A 13,085-nucleotide genomic window follows, 5' to 3' on the forward strand; every position below is an offset into this window, starting at 1 on the left:
TGGACCTGCTACATTTTTGTTAATTTCGGTTCTAAGTTGTTTCCATTCCCTTTCAGACAGAAGAACTTTTTCGTAATACATACGCTGTATACGCAACAATAAATTACTAGTATTTCCAGATATTTTTATTTTTTTCAAGCAATATCGACAGGCAGTTGTATTGTCCATATTCTTTGAGAGATGGTGCCAAACACTAATTTTATATTAAAAGAATGTAGTTTATAAATGTATTGAGAAAACAACACAAGTCAACGTGGTACCAAATATATACCTTCACCTTTAGTTGGAAATTTGTTCCCGCAATATACAAAAAAAAAATTAATTTGGAACCCATGCGAAATATTCAGACCTACCTTTATATTATATACTCCAAAACAGGAAACCCACAAGTGCAAAACACACAATATTGAAAGAAATAGCAATTATTTGCTGTGGATTGTATTAAACTAATGAAATTGGTAAATCCCCAACTCATGCTAATAAACTATCAATAACAATCAATAAATCGCCACTTCAGCTTTCCTAGATTCAAGTAAAGCTTTGGCAGTACCTTTGTTGCATTTCAGTCTTTATCGTAGGATACTTGCATAGTATAATCGCATAGTTTAATATCAAAATTTAAGTGCTCTTTTAAGAGTTGCAGATCTGTTACAAATTATCTTAATAGACTTGCATCTGTGTTTCAACCGTAATTTTTCTCATTATGGTTAGAAAACTCTTAAAGTCATTACGAGTCAGTCATTATAGTTACTTCTGTACTGAACTGCCCAACTTCGGAATCTAATAGCCCAGAACCAGCTATCAAATACTATAGTGAATTTGTCAAGTCCAAAAAGTTGGTTTCACATTTTGCATTAAGGGTCACATTAAAATCATTACTTAACTTTCAAAATAGAAATTCAGGAATATTCAAGTCATTGTAATATTTTTTATTATCACACTAGTTACTCTATCAACTAAATAGTTCTACTTAAAATTCCATTTTAGTCCAAAACTTGACAGCTTTTTTAAGCAAAACGTATTATAAATTAGAGCATTAGAGAGAGTGAAAAATATAAATCGTGCTCATACAATGTATTTACAAAATGCATTTAGTCATCACACGCCTAAATCAACCTAGTAATTAAGATAAAGCTAAAATAATAAAAAAAGTAGTCCATCCAAATTTAGTAAATAACTCTTGATCCAAATGAATTTTCTTATACACAAAATAATACAAAAATTAAATTTCTCTTCTTACTTTGTCTATACGCGTCAAAAATAAACAGATATGCCTTCCATTTCCTAAATTATTTTTCATACATGTCACATCTATCATTGTTTTACAGAATAAGGCTCCATTATTAGAGCAAACAGGTGTACATTCTCTTCAATTTAATTAAATCGATAAAGCTATGGAAAACGTATGCAGTAAGTAATTTATATTCAACTTGTGGCTTTAAACAAACGCTAGGGAATAAATAGCAAGAGCCTCGATTCTTGCACGCATGTGACTTGAGAGTTACGACGTTGATTGAAAATAGGAAAATATATGGGTTAAATTCTGACCGTAGAAATTGCGATGGAAACAAGACGTACTGCTTAAAATGGTAAAAAATGATTTTAGCCAGCCTTTAACTAATTTTTAAACATCTTATCAAAGAGCTTTGTTTTAAAATGTATGGCTCATATGAACTAACCTATGAAATTCGATCTAAGTTATATGAGCCGCCTCATCTGAAGAGTTCACAGCATAAGAAGACAGGGTAGTAGTGCTTCTGCGAACTACCTGGACCCACAATTTTAAAGAAAAGAAGAAAAAACCTCCGGTGACAGCAGTAACCAATCATCCAGTCTATGTACCTACACTATCGGACAAAAGTAGAGCAACACTTAAATATTTGCAAATGCCGATTTTAAAATTATAAATGCATGATAATGTATACAAATCCACTAAGTTTTAAAACTACAAAGTAGGCTATGATTATCAATGTCAACAAAAATGTTCGCAATCAAAACAAATGATTTTATTTTGACGTTTAAGTTTAAATGTTTCATAGTAACGCATCAAAAGTAAAGCAACATTCAAATAATTTGTTCAAAAGAAGGGTTTTAGGAAAAGTAAAGGGATAAAATAATTGTGTAAGGTGATTTTTATGTTTTTTTGAACATTTCTGTGTAAGATTAATCATGCCGAGAGGAATTCCAATTTCAAAAGACTTAAAGCAAAGAGTTGTGAATGGATTCATGGAAGGTAACAAACAAGCCGATATTTCAAGACAGTTTGAGTTACCCCGGTACACTGTGTCCAAAATAATATCATCGTATAATGAGAGGGGACATTTAGAAAAGTTGCTAAAATCGGTAAGGCCAAGGAAAACATCAGTAATGACTGACAGACGCATCAAAATGATTTCCCAAAATGATCCTTGGAAGTCCGCACCTTGAATTATTGCAGAAATTCCAGAAATTATGATTGGTATACGAACAGTACAAAGAAGGTTAGTAGACGCAAAGTTATTTAGTAGACGTCCAGCTAAAAAGTCGTTAGTTTCAATAAGAAATAGAGCAGCAAGGTTGGCATTTGCACGCCGGCATTTAAACTGGACCGTCAATGACTGGAAAAAAGTTCTATTCAGTGATGAAACGCGCTACAAAATATTCAATTCTGATGGAATGAGGCGTGTGAGGTGACCAATCAATACAAGGTTTATTCCTAAATACGTAACACCTACAATTAAGCATGGTAAAGGTAGTGTATTTTTATGGGGTTGTTTTTCATGGAATGGGGTGGGCCTTATGCACTTTATTAATGATACGATGGACCGATTTGTTTATAGGGATATTATGCAGAATGTTATGCTTCCTTATGCAGAATAGGAAATTTCATTGCGTTTTATTTTTCAACAGGACAATGATCCAAAACATTCTTCACAAGTTGTTCAACAGTGGTTTCGGGAAAATAATGTTGTGTTTTACAGTGGCCAGCACAATCCCCAGATCTTAACCCCATTGAGAATCTCTGGGAAGAAGTAGAACATCGTATTCGTACCCAAATGTTTCCAAATAAACAATCCTTAATAAATAAAATTAGTGAAGTTTGGACAAGTCTTTCCGAAAATGTCATTCAGAAGTTGATTGCTTCAATGCCGCGCCGTTGTCAGCAAGTAATTAATAATAATGGATATTCTATCAATTACTTATGTATTACTTTCAATTGTTTTTGTTGTTAACACATTGCGTGCCATGTCACTCACATATGGAAGACAGTGATGTTTCAGATCAGGCCGTGTCTCCCTCATATGTGTGACGCTAAATGTATTTTAAACGGCGTTTTCAAACCGTGGCCCCCTAGGAAACATTATGGTATACTTGGTTTAAGGTAGCTTTATATAAGTAATATATAATTATGTTTTTAAATAAAGGGCACTTTAAATGTTAATAAACTCCATTTATTCCTAAAATAACTTTATAAACACTTTAAAGAAATGGATATCAAAACGCAACGACAACACCTGTTCTATTAAAAAAAAAAGTAATGAAAAACTATTCTAAAGAGACATAAAAAATATTTTTAGTTATGTTTATAATTAAAACAGTCTAAACATAACTGGGGTGATCCTGGACATATGGCACAGTAGGTATATACTCCTTTGGCCTTCTTTTTTGCCTCCTGCCTTCCGGCCTCTTTGCATAGTTTAGCATAACACAAGCTACATTTTCTTCTTATTTTTTTCCATTTGCATCAGTTCTTTTCTGTAGCTGATGACTTTCACTAAATGATTTTTGTTTTTTAGACGTTCCTTTATCTGGTCCTTCAATATTGATTAGACCGGCGACCAGAAGCTCTCGGAATTTTCTTATACCTATCGTACTTTTTGCTACATGTTTATATACCACCCAAGCATTTACCACGGAAATACCCAGCAATAACTCTAGTCCTAACTTTCTGTACCACCTAATTCCTTTGCGAAGAGTACAAACGTAGGATGCCATTTGGTCAGATAAATCTATGCCACCTTTTCCTTTATTATATGCCATCACTTCTATAGGTTTTTCAGTAGCTGCTCGTGATTTCTTTTTCCTTTTGCGACTTTGAGTAATGGGTACTTCAATTGCGGTGGTATCTTTGCTAGTGGAAGGTTCATGCTTTCTTTTTTTGCCGGCAATTGTTGATGAATGCACAACTAATTGATGGGGTGTGTCAGAAGCAGGATCGGTATCATAGCCCGTAGCAGTATCAGTAGGTACTAAAAATGTGTTGTCGTCTTGGCTGGTTGATGGTTCGTTTGGGTCCATGTGGATCTTTTGTTTGGATTTTTTCTTTCGATTTACGGGTACCATTATTGGTGCATGTTTTGTGCTTAGCAATCTCACATCGCGCGTATCTTTCCATAGCAAGACAACAATACCATCTGGATCTTCAAGTGATTTAACCTCGCCCCTTTTTAGATTGGCTTTGGCAACTTCTTTGGGTATATCTTTTTCGGTTTTTCTAAAAGTGCCAACAACATGGGTTTTTTCATATAATAAGGTCTTCGCCAAAGTCAATCAAATCAAATCAAAAATGGTTTATTTGTCAAAATGTACAGTTTTATAGGTCAATAAAAATTACAAAGAAAAAAAAATTACATTGACAAATAGGACTATTCTCTCGATTATAAAACCGTTTTCCCTTGATAGCACAAGCAAAGAAGGGATGAAAAAGCCCTTTACAATTTACAGAAACAATTTTACAAAAATAAAAATACCGTTTTTATATAGGAATGCAAAGTAAGATATAGAATTAATTAACCTAAGATTTTAAGACAGGCAGCGGCAGTGCGACAACGGACGAGCGCAAGGAGAGAGGACAGACGAGGCGAAAAAAGACCCCAAAAAATAACCCCAAGATGCGTGCATCGGCCTAGACTATTAAAAAATATACGTATGTATGGTGCGGAAAAAGAAAGAATAAAACTAAAAACGGGATTTTAAAATATAATCTCCGAACATTCCACTGAAAATTAGCATATTATATACACATGTATATCTTCTGTTACATGTTACTATTTCTTGTATTATGTTATTATACGCATTATCACATTTTATATATCACCCTACTTGAATTAATTGCCAATTATTTGTTCCATAAGTAGTTTAGATTTTATTTGACCAGAGAAAGCTCCCAAGGGCATTTGCTTTATGTCATTGTTTAAGCCATTCCACATTTGAACAGCTACATACTTAAAAGAACGTTGAAATGCTGCGCTTCTATGCAATGGTACGATAAAAACGTTATTTCGTGTAACATGCGCATGTTCGAATTCTTGAAACTGACTTCTTAAATTAAATGGTTGATTATTATTTACTATGCGATATACAAAATTATACATATGTAGCTTTCTTCTATTGTTCATATTTAATATTTTATTATTATTGAGATAAGGCGATATATGGTTTCTGTAGGGGATACTATAAGAGAATCTCATACAGGAATTTGGACTTTTTGTATAATTTTTTTATTTTGTGAAGATAAAGAATTTCCATAGACTACGTCTTCATAATCAAACAATGACAAAATAAGACTATCGCACAATAAGTACTTTTGTTTTGCCGATAAATTTCGCTTAAACTTAAAAAGTTTTTTTAAACGTAAATAAGCAGTTTTCGTTTTATTTTTTATGTGTAATTCAAAAGAAAGAAAGCTGTCAAATATAACGCCTAAATTTTTTGCCTCGGAAACAACAGGAATTGAAGTATTATCAATAGATATAGGATTTAAGGATAAGTTGTGTTCGAGCCTTTGCCTTATATTAAAGTTGGAGCACATAATAAGAATTTTAGATTTTGTGGCATTAAGCTTAAGATTATGATTTTCTGCGTATTTATGTAGACTAATTAAATCACTATTAAAATTTTGATAGAATAGATTTGTATTATTAAGGTGAATTGGAATATAAACTTGGGAATCATCGGCATATTGTTGCAAAGTGGCGTGTTTTATTACTTTGTACATATCAGCCACGTAAATAGAGAAAAGTAACGGCGATACTATAGAGCCTTGAGGTACTCCCTGGTTAAAAGGTGTAAATTCTGAGTAATGCTTTTCAGACTGACGAACCACCATAACACAACTGTATCTATTACGCAAATAATCCTTGAAAAAATTTACACCGCTCTCTGAAATACCAATATATTTTAATTTTGCCAATAACATATCATGGTTAATCGTGTCAAAAGCCCTACTAAAGTCCAATAAGGCCATACATGTTGGCTGACCATTCTCCTCATTTACCCTAATATCATTTAAAATACCCACCAAACTTGTAGACGTGCTAAAGTTTTTTCTGAAACCGGATTGACAATCGGGGATAATTTTATGTTTATCAACAAAATTTGAAATTTGATTAAAAATATGTTTTTCCAGAATTTTAGATGATGCTGGTAGAATACTAATTGGTCTGAGATCTTTATGCTCTTTTGGATTTGAATTTTTTGGAATCGGTTTAATAATTGCCCTTTTCTACACATTTGGAGACTTTTGTTGAAGAATACATTCGTTAATAATATGCAATAAAGGACTTAAGCAAAAAGGCAAACACAATTTTATATCTTTTATAGAAATACCATCGATACCCGTTGCATTTGATTTAATAGTCGAGATTATTTTAATCATATTGTCTTGGTCCAAAAGCTGGAAATTAAGTTTTATATTATTTATGGTATTATTTTGATAAAATTCAATACATTCTTTACTTGTAGTATCAGGTAGGGTAGAAACAGTATTAAAAAAATTGCCAATATCTGTTGGATTTAATATGTTAGTAGGTAGCTCGTTTTGATATCTTTTGCCTTTAGTTAAGAATAGTTTATCTGCTATTCTCCAAAATTCTTGTCCTTTTTTGTTTGATAATTGATTAAAAAATGTTATTTTTTCTCGTATTATAGCATGTTTTGTGTAGTTTCTTAGCTGTTTATAATATTCAAAATGAGGCTGAGATTTACTTTTCAGATATTTTTTATGAGCACGATCACGTAATTTGATAAGAGTTTTTATATTTTCGGTTATCCATGGACAGTATATTTTCTCTTTAATAATTTTATTTTTAGTCGGAGCATGTGTATTTAAAAGCTGTAAAATATGTTCATTAAAAAACTGCACTTTGTCATTAATATCTATAAGGCGGTACATCTGATCCCAATTTATAAGCAAACCATCGTTTATAAAATTTTCCATATTTATGTTGTTATAAACTCTGAAAGTCATGGATTTTTTTTTAACCTTTATGTTATCATATTGAAATATTGAATAAATCAGATTATGATCCGTGATTGTTTCTGCTATGGCAAGCGACTCTGAGTTCACCAGTGTTCATGTTAATTCTTGTTGGTTCTGTAATACGCTGTGAAACATTGAAATATTCTAAAATAAATTTTAATCTATTTGAATATGTATTTTGTTTTAAAAAATCAATATTGAAGTCGCCTGTTATAATTACGTAATAGAAACTTAAAGTTAACCTAAAAAGATCCTCCAAGTTATCTAAAAAAGCTGGTATGCTATTGGCAGGTGCACGATATATCGTAATAAGGGCGAAAGATCGTTTTTTAATTGAGAATGATATGCCCAATACTTCCAAATTATTAAAAGCCAAATTTAAGTTGTTAAATGTTACAGAATTTTTTATATATAGTGCAATTCCTCCACCACGGCCCTCTCTGTCTTGTCTTATTACCTTATATCCTGGCAAATTGAAACATTGGGTTTCACAGTTTTTATCTAGCCAGGTTTCGGTAAGGGCAAAAAAATCAAAAGGATACTGTGACATATACCAAGAAAATTCGTCAAATCCTGTATTCATTGACCTGATATTTAAGTGACCCACCGATAGGTTTCCCATAAAATTACCTACCAAATCCTGCATGATATTTTGATTATCCGATACACGCACACTACTGAGATCATTAGCCATAATCTATACAATTAATTTTAGTTTTAGCCCCCCGTACCCCTCCCCAAGCTCCCCCGACCACAACTGCAGCACCAATCCTGCCATAACCAATTAATATAAAACCCTGCATCTTCAAAACAATAACACAGCAAAGCACCGGTACGCATATATACAACTACTCCAGATATATAAATTCATACCCCTTGAAATTGCAATACCTTTTAAGAACAGTTTAAAAGAAAGAAAATTATCCTAGTAAACCAACCCAAATATTAAAAACGAAATTATAACAACACCAAACAACCCCACAGAATATTTTAAATATGTATTTAACATATTGAAAAACAGCAGAAAAAATCTAACTTTTCCTACCCTTACCTAATCCTAATTACAAAAATTATGTTCTTGTTTATTCATTCATTTCTTTTTTTCTTCAGAAATATAGTGTGCAAATGACAATAAAAGAAAACATATCAAAAAGTACTTACAATTCGGTGTTAAACACAATCGCTTTATTCACTATTTTTTAATCCGGATAATTCTATTTCGTTGCTAATTCTGTGCACAGAACCACCACACTTCACATATATGTTCCCATTAAGGGTCCATACATTTGTTTTCCCGAATTGATTTACTGCATTATTTAACAAGGCTAAACGGAGCCTTGTAAGGTCTTCCTTAATTTGGATACCACTTTTATGTAAATATTTACGCGATTTGAAAATGGACACACGCGCAGCGTCATTTGTGAACTGAACTAAGATCGCCGGTGGTCTATCGTTAAGGTTTTTAGATGATACGCGATAGCATTTTTTGATGTCGGAATTCTGAATATTACATTTTAATTTTTTAGTAAAGAGGTCTTGAACTGTAGCACGTACATCTTCGCTTTCTTGAGCCTTAACACCAAAAATACGTATGTTGAGACTGCGCAGAGACTGTTCTTGGAAATCCATGTTGTCTTTTACTTGTTGATATTCCCCTTCTAGATTTTTAAGTTTTGCTTCAAGGGATGTTATTCTGTCATTCTGCTCCTTAAATCTTTTTTCGAATTTGTTCTCAACGATCCTAGCCACCTTGTCAGCTATCTCTTGGAGAAATTTGTCATTGAAGGTGGCCATAATCGTCGATTTAATCTCCCGAAGATCGGCCGATGACAGACCCATATTTGTAGTTTTGACAAGCTTAAATTCAGCACCAAACTAGCAACTTTTACTGAAAACTTCACAACCACTGGATAAAGTAAACCTTAAAGTTTACTTTGCGATGCAGAGGAATAATTTTAAAAACTTGGGGACAATATATTTTAGAATTATTTGAGGAGCGGTCCTGAACGCAACCGATTAACTATACAGCGCTATCTGTATAACTGTATAACAAAGTATAACTTGTATAAAAGTTGTCGATGTATAATGTCCATCCTTGATGAAGGAGATCTTTAGCCAACATAAGACATACATTCTGTGCTAATCCTGTTTCTCGAACACCAGATGCTGACTTTCCTGAATACATTTTTAGAGACCAGGTAAATCCATCTGTAGAACACAACTTGAAGAGTTTTATGCCATAACGATGTGCCTTGTTAGGTATGTACTGCCTAAAAATTAAACGGCCTCTCCACGGAACAAGAGTTTCATCGACCACTATATCTTCCCCCGGACAATACAGTTCTTGATATTTTTTTTGCATAATATCGACTAATGCCTGAATATTACCAAGACGATCTCCTACAACAATTTCTTTATTATCTTTGAAATGCAACATGGATAGCAGAAGTTGATATCTATTTCGTGACAATACTGAAGATGCAATTTCATTTTTATATATCCCCTTTTTTGCCCAGTAATCTTGTAAACTGCTAATTCTAACAAGACCCACCAATAAAGTTAGGCCAGAAATTTTTTGATCTCTTCTTCGTCTGTATCTGTCCATTTATTTATATGGGAGTATTTTGTCTTTTTCTTTGTCGCAATACATTGCTCTGCAAATTTATTGGTCTCTTTAACTATCAAATTCAAAACATCATGGTCTATAATGTGTAAATATACGTCCAGGGGACTGACATCTCTGTAAATTCAAAATTCTTAGATCTTCCTTCATATGCTGTCCATATAACGTCACTTGGTCTTTGGTTGGTTTCTTCTCCTTCCAAAAATTCCCCTTCCTCTTCTTCTCGGACTAAATTGTCAACAAGTAGGCCAACGTCCTCTCTATCTGCAGAATCTTCTTCATCAGATGATGATCCAGCATCTGGATCGCAGTCAATCCAAGAAGGATCCTCAAGTGAATCATCTGAATCTTTACAGAACGATTCGCTATCATTCGAATTTCCCAAATAATGTCGAAGTTGTTCTTCAAAGAGGATCCAAATCCAGGATTTGAATCCAACTTGACAAAAAATAGAAAAACAAGGTTCTTGGGAATTTCTTTTTTCTTCTGGTTTGGGTTGGGTTGAGCAGGTTTGGTGCATTGAAATCTGAAACAAAAAAAAAACAAAATAAAGAATATCTCCTCTAAGTGGGAGACGTGGCCCCGTATGTAAAAGTTACACTAAATTTTTGTAGAGGGCCACGTCTTCCATATATGGGTGACAATCAAAAATTCCTTTCTATGAGAAAAAAATGAAAAAACATCAAAAAACTATTAATTACCAATGTTTTATTTAATAAAATAATGGACATTTATCCAAATAAAATATTGGCCCTTTGGTGAACAATACGAAATTTACCATGGCACGCAATGTGTATGTGTTAAATATTTTTTGTTGAACTAAAGTAAAATAAAATACTGTTAAATAAAATTTGTTGCTCGACTTTTGTCGCCCCCATTCTTACCAATTTTTATAATCATTTATATTTACCGTTCTTAAAATGATTAAAAGTACACCAAAATGTACTGAAATATTACTTTCAGTGTAAGGATAGTGTGACATTAAGCTTAGCGAAAAATCACAACCCAATAGTTTTTTTATTTAAACATGAATAAAATTGAACTTTGTTGCTCTACTTTTGTCCGATAGTGTATATAGGCAACCGCATGAATATGTTAAAATAGTCTATTATTTAATAAGTTTTGAAAAAGGCTGTTTGCACATGGGTGTGATGAGCCATAAGCGAGTGCCATAAGTCACACCAGTGTGCAAAGAGCCGATTTCAAACGTGTTGCACACTATACTTTTTCTACGACGGCATATCACAAAATAATTTTAAAAAATTTAAATTTCAAACATTATTATTTATTGTTATATATATATTATTTATATAATAAGAGGTAAAGAAGTTTTCTATTTTCTACATTTTTGAAACAACAATAAAATTAAATTTAAAATTGAAGTATTATAATTAATGGTAATATTTATTATTGGAACAGTTTTTAAAATTATAGGAGTATCCCTTTTATTTTCATAATTTTCTGTATTATTTAAAGAATATTCGGACGAATATGATTGGGTTGCTGGGATTTTTGAGGAAATGCTGGGCGACGATGGATCCACAGACCCCATTTTTTTATTGAATATCTGCATTTTTTTTCAATGGACTCGTCATCATATCCTTTGGCACCGGTACTGGAATGCCAACCCTCATGGGGCTTAAAAATTAGGAAGTTATCCCCTGTATTGACTAATATTGTAGCTAATGATCGCCGTAAGTAGTGCCCAGAGTATTGTACTGGATTCAGAAGATTCAGTAATTGGGCGACTTTTCTTGACCTATTTTTTATTTTGTTGATACCAAAAACCTGTTTTATGCATTTGCCAATGCGATAATAAAGAAAAAAACTTTTTTCTGTTATATTTTGGGGATGAAGACTAAAATATTTCTTGCAAATTGATGGTATAGAATCTGGGTAAGAACTTTTGTTTTTGTGTATTTGATTTTCACCAGTATTGCTAAAGTAAAGTCTTTGATATCCTAGGTGTAAATCTGCAGAGCTCGTCCCGCCTACAAGCTCATGTTATTTATCCGCGATCTTTTCATCTATTTTGGAACATAATTTTCTGATTTTCTCTTTAGGAAAGTAACCGATTTCATATAATTATCCAAGTCGACGTTGTGTGTTACCTTTAGTCTTTGGATCAGAGAGTGTACGACCATCAACCCGTGTTTTCAAAACTTATTACACAATATGCTATTATAAAGCAAAAATTTGGATGCATTGAAAGGTGATCTCTTAAGACGAGGCGTCTCATATACAGGAGTCACGAAAATTTAAGAGCGTATTCCTTGGGTCAAAATATTGAAAAAACTTTCTATAAACCTAGGTCCGAAAATACTTCCCTGTGGAGATACAGGGCGTTTTCTAAATAATTCGAAAGTAAACAAGAATAACTATGTGTAAGTCAGGTAAAAGGAGGGTTTCTAAGGTGCTAAATTTAAATTTTTTGATAGTTTTAATGTCACTAATAGAGGACGCCAAGTATTACATTTTGAATTTTTAAATACAATAATGAAAACAACCAATTTATTTATTTAATTAATTCTTATAAAATCAAAAATTTTTAGAAAAAGGTAAAGTGATTAATATGACATAAAACAAACTAGAAGTAGAATTTATATACGTTGTTGAAAGTGTTGCCCTTCAACTTCAATGCAAGCACCTACCCTACGAATCATTGATTGCCGCACTCGTTCAAAAATGCCTACTGTGTTTCAAATTATTGCGCAACGTGCCACTATTTTATTTCTAAACTTTTCAATATTTTCAAATGGCGTAGTATAAACTAATTATTTTAGGTAACCCCAGAGGAAAAAGTCTAATGAGTTAAATGGTAAGATCGCAGAGGCCACGGTTGTGGACCCCTGCGGTCTATCCAGTGATTAGGATATTCTCTATTTATTAAATATTCTCGAGCAATTAAGCTAAATTGTGCTAGAGTACCATCGTGCATAAAATACATTTGATATCTTAGGTCAAGGGAGACTTCTTCTTATAATGCAGGCAGTTTCTCTTCGAAAAAAATTTCGTTAATCGTTCTGATGACAAAAATGCCAAAATTCCCACCCATACATTCCCAACCGAACATTGTTGCTGGTGCCGAAATTCAATAATTCCATGTGGATTTTCGTATGCCCATATGAGATTATTATGAAAAATCATAATTGCATTTTTTAAGAAATTTGCTTCATCTGTGAATAGTATTCTTACCACGAACTGAGGATTTTCTCCTATTTT

Source organism: Anthonomus grandis, chromosome 13 (genome assembly GCF_022605725.1).
Source record: "Anthonomus grandis grandis chromosome 13, icAntGran1.3, whole genome shotgun sequence".
Classification (NCBI taxonomy): Eukaryota; Metazoa; Arthropoda; class Insecta; order Coleoptera; family Curculionidae; genus Anthonomus; species Anthonomus grandis.